Below are 15,633 nucleotides of genomic sequence, written 5' to 3'. Positions count from 1 at the left end.
GTCACATGACCATGATGTAATTGAGTCTCTGCTGGGCATAATGTAATGGTCTTGTGATGGTAGATTGATGTAATTTTCCCACCAGTGAGAAGTCATGTGATGGCCTGTTTCAACAGGTCTAAAAGGAGCACACCTCGCTGTGACACAGGTCAGTTCATGGCTTAATTTGTCAGTGACTCCGTTCTGCTGCGTATTTGATTTCATGACGCTGTTTCGCTTAAAAGTGGAGTTTTAATTTCTACTGTAAGAATCGTTGTGCCGACAGTTCTGAAAATCTCTGCCAGTTAAAGTCCAGTGGGAGAGTGAAGAATTATCGAAGTTCAGGAAGCTGAAGGATCGAGAAAAGTTGGTGTCAGCGGTAAAACAGGTTCAACCTTATGGAGTCTTCATTCCAAAGGTAGTAATCCACACCCACGATAGTCCCTGCTGTAAGAGCAGAAAGCAGAATAGCAAAAGCTATTGGCCAAAAGGAAAAGGTCAGTCCATTTAAGCTGTTTTTATTTCCTTCATCGTAAATCCTTCGGGCAAGGCACATTTCGTCTGGGATCAGCATTAACATCACGTCGTAAGAGAATTTATTACTTCAAGGAAAGTCTCTCCTAATTGACTGTGTAAATCATTTGGATTTTTGCATTTACTACTTTTAAGAACTGTGTTCGCACTTCTCGTTTAAAAACTGTTCGAGCTGCTGTATAACAGCTGACTTCCATTTAAGTTAGTCATTTGTTTACTTTTCGTTTTTTGTAGCAGTGTTTAATAAAAGTTTTATTTATTAAAAAAAACCTATCTCAATTCTATATTCATTGTTGCTGAATCATAACAATTGGGGGCTCATGGGATAAGTACTGTTTTTGTGCTTAGATGTTTGTTTAATTTTTGATCAGTGTATTAGAAAAGAGGAATACCCAATTCTTTTGTTTGATTGGTTTGTGAGTGGTATTCAGCAACAATGAATATTGACGACGTCCTGGCATTGCCAGATCCAGAGTTATTAGCGAAGGTGAAGACGAGTGATGTATCTGAGGTTGCTAGCAGGTTGGAACTTAAAGGTATTTCGAAGGTTACAACAAAGCCTGTAATTCAGAGGGAAATCACGGAACACTATATACTGTAGATTCGGGTGTTTTTGATGAAGCGGTTTTATATAAGTTCCCTGTGAGTAAAGCAGTGATTCAGTTACACCTGGAACAGGTTGTGTTAGAAAAGCTTAGAATAGAAGCTGAATTAAAACAGAAGCAAATGGAAGCTAACTTGGAACTAAATCGATTAGAAGCTGAAAATAAAAAGAAACAATTGGAAGCTAACTTGGAACTACGTCGGCTAGAAGCTGAAAATCAACAGAGGGAATTTGAAATTGCGATGGCAAAATTAAAGTCTGAGAATCAGTCTTCTGGTTCTAGAAAAACATTTGTTGTTAGTCAGGAAATTAAATTGGTCCCTCCATTTAATGAAACAGAAATAGAGAAATATTTTCAGCATTTTGAAACTGTTGCTCTGATTTCAGAGTGGCCGAAAGAGAAATGGTCAGTGTTGTTACAGTGTAATAAAGGCAAAGCACAAGAAGTTTATATAGCTTTAACTGCTGAGCAAGCACTTAATTATGATATTGTGAACCTGCATATATTAAAGGTGTATGAGCTAGTTCCGGAAGCATATAGAGAAAGATTCAGAAATTTGAAGAAATCTGTGGAAAAAACTTATGTGGAATTCATGTATGATAAACCTGTGTGTTGTGAGAGATGGATTTCCTCTAAAAGTGTAAATGGGGATTATAATAAATTGAAAGAGCTGATTTTAATGGAGGAATTTAAAAGGAGCATCCCTGTTGAAGTAAGGACATACTTAAATGAGAGGGACACTGCTACATTGCAGGACTCTGCTAAATTAGCTGATGAGTATGCTTTAATCCACAAGAATAAATTTCCTTGGGGCAGAACTTTTAAAAGGAAAAATAACACAGAGAAATCAAGGTAAATCAGAAATTAAATCAGAAGTTACTGAGAAAGTTAAGGAGGAAGGAAAACCTGTGAAGGAAAGACAGTTTGGTCCCATTTGTAATTACTGTAAGAAACCTGGTCACGTAATAGCTAACTGTTTCCGATTGAAAAAGAAGGAAGAAGTCCCAGATGCTTGTGTGCAACATACTGAAACACCTGTAAATCCACAGGGTTTGATAAACACAAATGAAGCTTTGTTAGAGTCTGACCAAGTTAGGAAGGGATATGATTATTTTATAACTGAAGGATTTGTATCCTTGAAAGAGGGATCCACTCTGGTGCCAATATAAATCCTTAGGGATACTGGAGCTTCTCAATCACTGATTTTAGACAGTATGTTAAAGTTTAATTGTGAGTCTGACACTGGTGAGGTAAACTATATAGGAGGTGTTGGGAGTGCCCTTATGCCTGTATATTTGCATAGAGTAAATTTAAGGTCAGGGTTAGTTACCAGGCTTGTTAAAGCAGGACTACAACCTAGTTTGCCTGTGAAGGATATTTCTTTATTGTTAGGAAATGACTTGACAAATGGACAAGTTTTTCCTGAAGTGCATTTGACAATAAAGTCAGAGGAACCATGGATGGTTTCTAACACAGATCCCTCCTGTGTTGTAACTTGAGCTATTGCTAAAAAGCTTGATGTGCAGAATGAGGTTGTTACCCATGACTGTTCAACTCAGGATTCGCGTTTTGAGGATGTCTCAAAAACTTTCTTACCTTTGTTGTTTGAGCAAGATTCTTGGAGTAAGTCTGACCATAAAGATCTGTCTCTGTCTCTGAAAGAGATGGTAGTAGAGCAGAGTAGGGACAGAGATTATCAAAGTAAAAGAACAAGCTCTTCCAGACAGTGAAATTGATAAGGTGCCAGTAGGATACTATTTTGAGAATGTAGTATTGATGAGGAAGTGGAGACCTCCTACACTTCCTGCAAGTGATGAATGGAAGGTTGTTCACCAGGTAGTTGTTCCTAAAGTTTATCGAAATGTATTTTTAACATTAGCCCATAGTGTGCCCTTGGGTGGACATCAAGGAGTGAGGAAAACTGTGGACAAGATTTTAAAACATTTTTATTGGCCTGGTTTGAGAAAAGATGTGGCGATGTTTTGCAGAACGTGTCATACTTGCCAAATTGTGGGTAAACCTAATCAAGTTACTCCAGTGGCCCACTGCAACCTATTCCCGCATCCCATTTTCCAAAATTATTATAGATTGTGTAGGACCATTACCAAAAACAAAAACTGGCTATTAGTACTTACTGACTATCATGTGCACTGCGTCTAGGTTTCTAGAAGCAGTACCACTTAGGAATACAACAACTAAAACTGTAATAAATGCACTTATAAAATTCTTTACTTATTTTGGGTTGCCTAAGGAAATACAATCTGATCAAGGCAGTAATTTTATGTCTGGATTGTTTCAACAGATAGTTTATAAATTGGGAGCTAAGCAAATCACTTTGTCTGCATACCATCCAGAATCGCAAGGTGCCTTGGAGAGGTTTCATTCTATCCTCAAGATTATGATTAGGACGTATTGTGTGGAAAATGAAAATGATTGGAATGAGGGTATACACTTCTATTTGCAATAAGGGAGTTGGTACAGGAATCACTAGGTTTCAGTCCATTTGAATTTGTATTTGGGCTTAGAGTTAGAGGACCTTTGGCTTTATTAAAAGAACAATGGATTAATAAAGAGGTGCACACTAATTTGCTGGACTATGTTTTAAAATTTAAAGACAGATTACTTAAAGCTTGTAGCTTAGCCAGGGAAAATTTAAAATCAGCTCAGGAGAAACTGAAAACCTGGTACGATAAAGAAGATAGGATGAGGACATTTAAGCCTGGAGATAAGGTTCTAGTTCTTTTCCCAGCTGCAAACGAATCCTTTTCAAGCTAAATTTCATGGTCCTTATGAAATTATGTCTAAAATTAATGATTTGGATTATGTGATAAAAACTCCAGATCATAGAAGGCCAACACAACTTCGCCATATAAATATGATAAATATAAAAGCATATTATGAGAAACAGTCTGCTACTATGACTGGCGTGGTCAATAATAATGAGTTTGATCTCACTAGGAACATAATGGATGATTCATCTGAAACTCATTCTAAACCCAACATACTTTCTGTGAGATTACTAAACTCAACCATTCTGGAAAATATTGATGAGAAATTAGCTCATTTACAGCCAGAGCAGAAGCAGCAGATGAAGCAATTAATTTTTAAATATAGAGATTTATTTCCAGATGTTCCTAGAAGAACCACAGTAGCTTCACATGATGTAGATGTTGGAGATGCCAAACCATCCGTATAGGATGAACCTGGAAAAATGTGAACTTGCTGAGAAAGAAATTAAATATATGTTAGAGAATAATATTATTACACTTTCTAACTTGAATTGGAGTTCACCTTGTGTTATGGTGCCTAAGTCAGACGGTAGTACTCGGTTTTGTATGGACTGCAGGAAGGTGAATGCTGTAACGAAAATAGATGCATATCTAATTCCTAGAGTAGATTATTGTGTAGATAAAGTTGGAAAAGCAAAGTTCCTTTCAAAGATTGATTTATTGAAAGGGTATTGGTGTGTTCCATTAACAGACAGTGGTAGAGAGATTTCTGCATTTGCAACTCCATCTGGATTATATGAATATAATGTTCTTTCATTTGAGATGAAGAATGCCCCAGGTACTTTCCAATGAATGATTAACTCTGTGATTCAGAGGTTAAGAGATACAGATGCTTACATTGGCAATTTAGTTACAGGAAATGATACTTGGGAAGCACACATTGCTGCGGTGGAGAAACTTATTTGAAAGGCTTTCAGAAGTTAACTATTAATTTAGCTAAAAGTGAATTCGTAAATGCCACTGTGACTTACCTTGGTTCTGTTGTAGGTCCGAGCTTGGTTAAAGAAAATGGTTAAGGAAATAAATCAAACTCCAATTTAGCAACAAAAGTTTGATGTTACAGGAGTGCAATATTTTGATAACTCATATTAAAGGCATTGCTGATTGTCTATCTTGATGTTGAATGTACAATGTAATTTTTTATGGAGTGATATTTTAACATTTGTAGCACTCCTACTGTATAGTAAATTGTAAGATGCTGTATGATAATACTATGTATACTGTGTATGTTGTAAATAGTTAATTGTTAAAATTTTGTTCATGACAGACCAAAATTTTTTTTTGGAGGGAGGTGTTACATACTCCGTGGGTATCTTGTGACTGTCACATGGCCATGATGTAATTGAGTCTCTGCTGGGCATGATGTAATGGTCTTGTGATGGTGGAGTGATGTAATTTTCCCACCAGTGAGAGGTCATGTGATGGCCTGTTTCAACAGGTCTAAAAGGAGCACACCTTACTGTGACACAGGTCAGTTCATGGCTTAATTTGTCAGTGACTCCGTTCTGCTGCGTATTTGATTTCATGACGCAGTTTCACTTAAAAGTGGAGTTTTAATTTCTACTGTAAGAATCATTGTGTTGGCAATTCTCAAAATCGCTGCCAGTTAAAGTCCAGTCAGAGATTGAAGAATTATCGAAGTTCAGGAAGCTGAAGGATCGAGAAAAGTTGGTGTCGGTGGTAAAGCAGGTTCGACCTTATGGAATCTTCATTCAGAAGGTAGTAATCCGCACCCATGATAGTCCCTGCTGTAAGAGCAGAAAGGACTGGGGCAGTGAGCTATTGGCCAAAAGGAAAAGGTCAGTCCACTTAAGCCGTTTTTATTTCCTTCATCACAAATCCTTTGGACAAGGCATATTTCGGCTGGGATCAGCAGTAACATCATGTCGTAAGAGAATTTATTACTTCAAGGAATGTCTCTCCTAATTGACTGTGTAAATCATTTGAACTTTTGCATTTACTACTTTTAAGAACTGTGTTCGCATTTATCGTTTAAGGACTGTTCGAGCTGCCGTATAGCAGCTGACTTCTGGTTAAGTTAGTCGTTTGTTTACTTTTGGGGGTTTTTTTTGAGCAGTGTTTTTAATAAAAGTTTTATTTGTTTATAAAAAAACTATTTCAATTCTATATTCATTGTCGCTGAATCGTAACACACTAGAAGGATTTTTTTGTTTTGATTTGTGTTCTTTCTTGTAAAAAAATAGTTATAATTGATGTTTAGTTTGTTTTACTTGTGAATGTTGTGTCTATGATGCTCTTTGCCTGTGATGCTGCCGACTGTTAAGTTTTTTATTGCATTTGTGCTAGATATGTTTTGTGCTTTTGATAATGAACTTGTCTTTTCTTTTAGAAGCCCCGATGCACAGGAATGCAAGAGGCTGCAGAGACTGCTGAATTCTGCCAGTTCCCACCATCAAGGGCAGCTATGAGAAGCAATGTCTCAGGAAAGTTCTTCTTTGAACCTGCTCTATCTTAAGCAATTCTAATCAGTCAGTGTCGTCATAAGAACATAAGAAATAGGAGCAGAAATAGATGATCTGGTGTTGAGCCTGTTCCGCCATTCAATAAGATCATGGCTGATCTGGCCATGGATTCATCTCCACCTTCCTGCCTTTTCCCCATAATCCTTAATTTCCCTACTATGCAAAAATATTTCCAACCTTGTCTTAAATATATTTACTGAGGTAGCCTCCACTACTTCATTGGGCAGAGAATTCTACAGATTCACTACTCTTGGAGAAAAGCGGTTCCTCCTCATCTTCATCCTAAATTTACTCCCCGGAATCTTGAGGCTATGTCCCCTAGTTCTATTCTCAAATACCAGTGGAAACAACTTTACTGCCTCTATCTTATCTATCCTTTTCATAATTTTTAAATGTTCCTGTAAGATATCCTCTCATTCTTCTGAATTCCATCGAGTACTGTCCCAGGTAACTCAATCTCTCCTCATAATATTACTCCATCATCGCTGGAAATAATCTAGAGAACCTCCCTTGCACCGCCTCCAAAGTCACTATATCCTTTCACAAGTAAGGAGACCAGAACTGCATGCATACTCCAGATGCAGCCTCACCAGTACTCTATAAAGTTGCAGCGTAACCTCCCTGCTCTTAAATTCAATCCCTCATTAATGATTTGCCTTCTCAAGAGCCTGCTGCACCTGCAAACCAACCCTTTGTGATTCATGAACAAGCACTCCCAAGTCCCTCTGCACAGCAACATACTGCAATCTTTAACTATTTAAATAATAATATGATCTTCCACTTTTCTTTCCAAAGTCGATAGCCTCACATTTACCAACTTTGTACTCTCCATCTGCCCACCCTTGCCTACTCACTTAACCTATCTATATCTCTCTGCAGACTCTCCGTATCTTCTACACAATTTGTTTTTCCACTCAATTTAGTGTCATCAGCAAACTTAGATACACTACACTTGGTCCCCTCTTCTAGATCATTAATGTATATTGTGAACAGTCACGGGCCCAGCACACTGCTCGCCACTAATTGCCAACCAGAGAAACACCCATGTATCTCAACTCTCTGCTTTCTATTGGTTAACCAATCCTCTATCCAAGCTAATATATCACCCCCAGCTCTATGCATCCTTATCTTATGGATAAGTCTTTTATGTGGCATCTTATCTGGCCTACTGGAATTCCAAGTAAATAACATCCTCAAACACAAGGAAATCTGCAGATGCTGGAAATTCAAGCAACACACAAAATACTGGTTGTGTGTGTTGCTTAAATAACAACCTTCTGTTCCCCTCTATCCACTGTGCTCATTATATCTTCAAAGAACTCCAGTTAGTTTGTCAAACAGAACCTGCCTTTGTTGAATCCGTGCTGTGTCTGCCTGATAGATCCTTTTCTTTCCAGCTGCCTCACTACTTCTTTAATGATAGCTTCAAACATTTTCACACTACAGATGTTAAATTAACTAGCCTATAATTACCTGCCTTTTGCCTGCATCTTTTTTAGAACAGTGGTGTGATACTTGGCTTCTTCCAGTCTGCCAGGACCTGCCCAGACTCCGGAGAAGTTTGGTAACTTTGTCATTACTGAATTATGCAGGCCACAGTGTGTAGTATGCAGGTACTTGACATTGAACATTCGTAGAATGTGGCGCAAATTGGTATTTATGTTCTAATTTTGACAGCTATTCACCTGAATGCCTTATTGATTCATACCAGAGAGCAATTATGTTTTTAACTCTACAAAAGACATCTGTGATTTGAGTTCATTGTGCCAATATTAATCAAGGCTTGTAGATATCTATTTCAGTAACATGCTTACAAAACAATATTTGTCCAGCACATTTTATTTCCAGATCCCATTCCTGTTCCGACATGTCGGTCCATGGCCTTCTCTTGTGCTAATATTGATTTCTCCTTCCAATTTAAATAAAATTCCCCCACCCTCCCCTCTTCTCACTCTTCCCCACACTGTTCTCTTGCCTCTTCTCACTTGCCTGTCACCTCCCCCTTGGTCCCCTCCTTCTCCCCTTTCTCCTACAGTCCACTCTCCTCTCCTACCACATTTCTTCCTCTCTAGACTTTCCAACCCACCTGGCTTCACCTCTTATCTTCTTTCCCCCCACAACTATATCATTCCAGCATCTTCTCCCTTTCTTTAAAGTTCTGAAGAAGGGTCTTGGCTGAAACATCAACTGTTTATTAATTTCCATTGAACCTGCCTGACCTGCTGACTTCCTCCAGCATTTTGTTGTGATGTTCCTGTTGAATTGATTGAACACAGAGAGAGACCCGCAAGCAGAGTGACGTTATTAACACGCCTCCACTTCACTTGGCAGTTAAGTTCAAGTTTATTGTTGTTATTGATTTGCATACATAGAGTAAGTGCCATGAAAATGAGCTTTTTTTCCAGAAGCACTGACAATAAAAGACAAACAAAAGTTAACATAAACTTAGATTAACATACAATATATGTAAATTGCACATGTGTAAGATAACCAATGAAGTAAACAAAAACAAGTGCAAAACTGAGAGAGAGATATATACAAAATATATGCTATAGTCCTTGGTAGCCTTAGAAGTTTTCAGGTCAGGTCAAGAACCTGATGGCAGTGGGGAGAAAGGTGTTACAGAACATTGAGGTCTGAGTGTTCAGGCTCCTGTACCTCCTCCCTGAATCATTGCAGAGCAGCAACGCAATGACCACTTTGATCACTTGGCACTAAAATTACTTTTTGTTTTCATTGTGTTTTTGTAAAAAAAAATGTCTAATTGGTGAATGCTGCATCTCTGTTGCTATGAGCCTGTACCCATAATGGAACTGGCTGACCCAACACTCTCTGGAACCTCTGGCATTTGAAGTCTCCAAAGACAAAGTCAAGTTTATTGTTATGTGCATTGGAAAACTTGCAGCAGCAACACAGGCTGATAGCAATAGAGATGCAGCATTCACCAATTATACATATTATTTTACAAAAACACAATTAAAACAAAAAATAATTTTAGTGCTATGTGATCAAAGTGGTCATTGTGTTGCTACACTGCAGTGATTAAGTTGTTTCAAGAATTGAATGGTTGAAGGGAAGCAGTTCTTAACCTGCTATTGCAGGTCTTCAGGCTTCCATCTTTCCACTGAATGACTGTAGAACATAGAACAGTACAGCACAGGAACATGCCTTTCAGCCCATAATCTCTGTGCTGACATGACGTCACTTCTAACTAATCTCATCTGCCAGCACCTGGTCCATATCTCTCCATTCCTTGCTTGTTCAGGGGCCTAAGTGTCCTTACAATGCCTCTATCATATCTGCTTCCATACTCTTCACAGAGATATCTCAACCAATCTGCACAAGCCGGTTACTCGCAGTGAAGGTGAGCCAAGAGGAGCTTTCCTTGGAGACAGTGAGACCGGGAGGTATGCAAAGAAGGAGGTGGCCTCTCAGCAGGATCCACCTAAGCTATTTGGAAGAATTCCTCAGAGTGTAAGGAGCAGAATGTAAGTTGTGACATGAGAGACTGCAAATGCTATAATCTGGGGCTAAGAAACAAACTGCTAAAGGAACTCAAGAGGACAGAGAGCACCCATGGGAGCAGGGGGATGGTTTTATTTCAGAACTGGTGTGTAAGCTGCCTGTGGTTACAAGAGGCAGTCCTGATTTTAAACCCCCAACACACTTTCACCACAATTGCACACTGAACTGATACGAGCCTTTTGATTTTGTGATTTATATTCAGTGTTTTTGATCATTTTTTGTTGCAGTTTGCGCAATTTTATTTGTGCACGGGAGGAGGGGAGGTTTGATGTTTGATATTTTTCTTTGAACGAGTTGGTTCCATGGTTCTTTGTTTCATGACTGTCTGTGGGGGAGACGAATTTCAGGGTAGTGTACTGCATACGTACTTTGATAATAAATGTACTTTGAATCTTGAATTGAAGTTCTTCTGCAGGGACATCTGATGGGAGCTCAGAAACAGGCTATAGAACAGGCATGGGCAAACTACGGCCCGGGGGCCATATGCGGCCCGTTAAGCTTTTTAATCCGGCCCGCAGAACTTGATGAAATTATATTAATAAACCTTGTTAACGTTTTTTTCCCCGCAATTCTGGCGTTTTCGCCACAACAAAACTAAATCCAGACTTTGATGCGCTGGCTAAAAAGGGAGACCAACAACACTGTTCCCACTGAAATTAAAAATAAGTTTCTTCATTGTGTTATGTAAAAAATGCATTTGAAAATGTTTTTTTCAATAAGCCTTACATGTTACATGTCATTTCTGTTAAGTGATGGACATGAGTAGTGCGCAGGTGCACGTACGTTCTCAAAATAAAAAATGCGCTCCAGATCAAATAACACGCTCCGCATACTGGCGCGCTGTCACTGTTCTGTCCTTGTGCTGGTCGTTGTTGAGTTTTGGCACAGGGGACAATTGAATAAGAAGGAGCAGGACAAGTAGACCTGCATCTCCTACCGTTTTTGAAATAAAGACAGTCAGGAGGAGAGTGATGATGATAATATCTTGAAGGATAACAGAATTTTCAGTGCTTTAAAATAATAACTGTTACTATTAAAAAAAGCTGTATTTTATTCATTTAATTTTCAGTATTTTAAAAGTCATTTCAATAAATAGCTAAATACCATGGGACTTCAAAGACAGATATTTTGTTGTAATGCATTTGTTCATTTTCAATTGAAATTAAAGCACATGTTTTCTACATATCCCATGATGTTTTATTTTCTCTTATGAGGTGTATTACCAAAACGCTCCATCCATCTGCTCCTGGTCCGGCCCCCCTGTCAAATTTTAGAACCCTTTGTGGCCCACAAGTCAAAAAGTTTGCCCACCCCTGCTATAGAAGGACAGAAACAGTCCCTTCGGCCCATTTTGTCTGTGCTGACCAAGATAAGCTTCCAACCAAGTCCCAATTGCCATTGCTTAGCTCAATCCCTTCTAAATCCTTCCATTTTATGTACCTGTCCAACTGCCTTTTAAATATTGTTGCTGAAGCTTCCTCAACCATCTCCTCCTGCAGCTTGTTCCACAGACATACCACCCTCTGCAAAAACATTTGCCCTTTCCTCCTATTAAATCTTCCCCTTTCACCTTAAACCTATGCCTTCCAGTTCTTGATTCCCAATCCCAGGGAAAAGACTGTGAGTATTTATCATGATTTTATACACCTCTATAACATCCTCTCTCAGTCTCCTACGCCCCAAGGAATAAAGTCCTAGTTGGCCCAACCTCTATAACTCAGTCTCCTGACTCCTGGCAACATCCTTTAAATAATTTCTGCACTTTTTTCAGTTTAAGTCAAGTCAAGTCAAGTTTATTTATATAGCACATTTAAAAACAACTCACGTTAACCAAGGTGCTGTACAGATCAGAGCAGATAGCTAAAATCGCAAATACAAGAAACACAGACTTAACCAACAAGGCAAACAGCTTATAAGCAAAAAAGAAACAACACAAGGGCCTAGGCACAAGCCAAAAATCAGCCACATCAGGAGAATTCAAACGCTAGTGAATAAAAGTAAGTTTTGAGCCTGGATTTAAAAGAGTATAAGTCCAAGACAGAGACTCGAATATTCAGTAATGTTTGACGATCATAAATAATAGTGGCCGGCCCATCATGTATACACAGAGACACAAACAGGAACAGGAACGGGAACGGCGATAGGTGACAACAAGCAGCCAAACACAGCAGCGTGGCCATCTTGAAGAGTCGATGATGACCATAAGACGAAGAAGCAGAATTAGGCCAGTCAGCCCAATGCCATTCCATTATGGCTGATTTATTATCCCTCTCAACCCCATCCTCGTGCCATCTCCTCAAATCTTTGACACCCTAACTAATCAAGAACTCTCAACCTCTGCATTAAATATACCCAATGACTTGTCCTCCACAGCTGCCTGTGGCAATGAATTCCACAGATTCACCATCCCTCTGGCCAAAGAAATCACTCCTCATGGCATATTTCAGTGAGATCCCTCTACCTCATTATTCAAAACTCTAGTGAGGCCAGGCCCAGAGCCATTAAATGCTCCTTATACATTAACACTTCCATTCTCAGAATGATTATTATGAACCTCCTCTGGATCCTCTCCAATACTAGCATATCATTTCTTGGATAGGGTGTACAAAACTGTTCACAATATTCCAAATACAGTCTAACCAATGCCTTATAAAGCTTCAGCATTACATCCTTGTTTTTATATTCCAGCTCTCTCAAATGAATGCTAAAATTGCATTTGCCTTCCTTACAACCTACTCAACCTGCAAGTTAATCATTAGGGAATCTTGCATGAGGACTCCCAAGTCCATTTGCACCTGTAAGTTTTGAATTTTCCCTCTAGTTAGAAAATAGTCCAGGCCTTTATTCCTTCTACCAAGCAGCATAACCATACACTTCCCCTACACTATATTCCTTTTGCCAGGGGCGTATCTTCGGAAAATGACACCTATGGCAAGCACTGAAATTGCGCCCCTGTCCAAACATCTGACACCCATCTTTTAGATAACTTTACCATAATATCAGCTCAAAAATACAAGTCAAGCTTGTTAATCTTTTAATTAACAAATTATGGCACTACATGAAAATTATAACTGCACCTTCCTTACTTTCACTGATGCAAATTGGTCTATGATGTGATCAAAGTCAGTTTATCAGTTTCTTCTCTTTCTACACTCAGCAGAGCAAGATCACTGAGTCTGCCTTGACCCATGGAGGCTCTCAAATATGGAAGTATTAGCTTTAACTTGCTAAATGATCTCTCACAGCTGGCGATGGAAACTGCGATGGTTAGCATTATCTGAATAGCAATGCGAAAATTGGGGAAGACGCTCTCATCTCCATACTGAACAATAAATTCGAGAAGCTCATCAGGTCTTGATATTTTCATGTTGACCCACCTTGATAGCAAAATTCTGCAATCCAAAATTTCTTCATATAGCTGCTGTCCATTAACATCAGAGCTGTACAACTCGCCCAAATTTTTACACTTCTTTAGGCCGTTACTGTCAGCACCGTAACACAATCCCTCAACATCGAGAAGGAACCCAAACTTGGCGTCAGTGTTGTGCAAACGAGCGAACCTTTTGTCCATTTCTCTGTGAAGACGGTCGAGTGTTCCCTTCATGACTCTTTCCATTTCCTCCTTAGCTGTTAACCCAGCATCTCTCGAGGTCTCATTAGCCATTTGTTTCTTTCGTCTCTAACATCTTTCAACTTCAATATTCCATTCTTGACAGATACCGACACCTTCTTCAAGTGACTCGCTGACCAACACTTTTCTTTCATCATAAAAATGATCTCAGAGGGCTTTCAAATCCAGGGCAGCATCGTGGAAGATCATGCTAGGATCCTGCAGCCTCTTTTGAATACGGACAATGCGAATGAGTACTTTGTTCCAAAATCCTAGCAAAATCAGAAAATCGTAACTCAACATGCCTTGCGTCACTTCTTGTTTCACTGGTCTCGTTTTCATTGTCTATCATGTCCTGGAGAACTTGAAGTATCTCCTCATGGTACTTGTTGACGGGCTTCACTGCTTCTGTCCTTGAACTCCACCTGGTTTCGGACTCCGACTTAACAACCATAGGCACGGCGTTTTTGAGTTTTTCCCAGTGCTGTGTTGAATGAAAGAAAAACACATAGAGAGCTTCGATGGTTCCAAAATACATGACCATCATTGTATCCTGCTTGGCTGCAGCTACACCCACCAAGTTGAGTGAGTGATTGTCGCAATTCACGTGCAGGCCAGGTTGTTTTTCCTCACTTGTTCTTTGATGAACACCACTTCTGTGTCCAGCCATCACAGCAGCGTTGTCATAGCACTGTGACTGACAATCTTGTAGTTCCGTTTCATCCTTCTCTAGCTGTTTCAAGATGTCTTCAACCAAGTTCTCAGCATCCTTCTGGCTTATCTGGATAAAACCAAGGAAGGATTCTCTAACATGGACTGTTTTCCTCTCAAAATCAACTTCCACATACCTCACTACTTCTGACATCTGCTCACGGTGTGCCTGATCAGGAGTCGAGTCAAACATGAGACAATAGTACTTGGCTTTACGAATGCTTCTCAGTAAACTCTGGTGAACAGTGGATGCCATCATGTGGATGAATTCGTTCTGGACACCTGTTCATTGAGCACTTTATTTGTTGGTAGGGAAGGCCCCTCACTGTTCTGGAAAGACTTCAAACCCAGCTTTATTATTTCTGTTCTCAACACGTCAGGCAGAATTGTTTTTCCAGTACCCCTGTCGAACTTCAGAAGTCCAGTGTCATGCTGTTCAATCACTTCTGGTATGACAGTTTGAGGCTCTTTGACACCATCCAGTTCACTAGGTTCAGTGTCGTCAGATTCAATCTCGTCAGGTAAAATCTCATCAATAAACTCAACATCACCACCACCACCATCATCTTCCCCTCCTGTCATGTCCACGTTCTCTGTGGCAGCCTCACTCTTAATCTCGTCATATTCGGATTTATCTGACTTGACTTTCTCCTCAGCTTGTGATGCATTTGTATTTGATCCACCTTCGGATTCTCACAAACTTGTAGCAGGTGCAGGCGACTCCATGGAAAGTGTCAAACTAATTGTCCGGGCTTTTCAAAGAAGGGCATGAAGAACTTGCTCGACTTCTTGGCTTCCTCCACCTCCAACTTTTGTCTCTTCCGTCCTTCAGCTCCACTTTCCTTCTTCTTCGTGAAGAGACGTTTCATGGTCTTCTTACACAATGCTCTGAAATAAGGCCATCCTAGTGCTTCTCACCCATGATAATCAAAGGCAGATCATACATCTGAAGAAAATTATTTTTTCACTATCCGAGGGTGGATTGTCTGACTTTAATAGAAACTGCTCAGTGGCGCCCCCCCCCCCCCCTTCAAGTGGCGCCCAGGGCACGTACGAGCCATACCTTAGATACACCACTGCCTTTTGCCTTTCCTTTGCCTATTCTACTGATCTATCTAAATCCTTCTGCAGACTCCCTGCTTCCTCAACACTAACTGCCCTTCCACCTATCTTAGTAACATCTTCAAGCTTGCCATAAAGCCAGGCCTCTTCCCCACTGCCACCGGGTTTCTGAATGGACAATAAACCCAAGTATACTACCTCACTATTTTTTTTCTTTACTTGCTCTCTTTTTGCACTACTAATTTAATTATATATATATATATATATATATATATATATATATATATATATATATATATATATATATCTTATTCTAATTTAAAGTTTTTTTAATT

The sequence above is a fragment of the Hemitrygon akajei genome, chromosome 4 (assembly GCF_048418815.1).
Source record: "Hemitrygon akajei chromosome 4, sHemAka1.3, whole genome shotgun sequence".
Taxonomy (NCBI): Eukaryota; Metazoa; Chordata; class Chondrichthyes; order Myliobatiformes; family Dasyatidae; genus Hemitrygon; species Hemitrygon akajei.
This window is presented reverse-complemented; position numbering follows the sequence as displayed.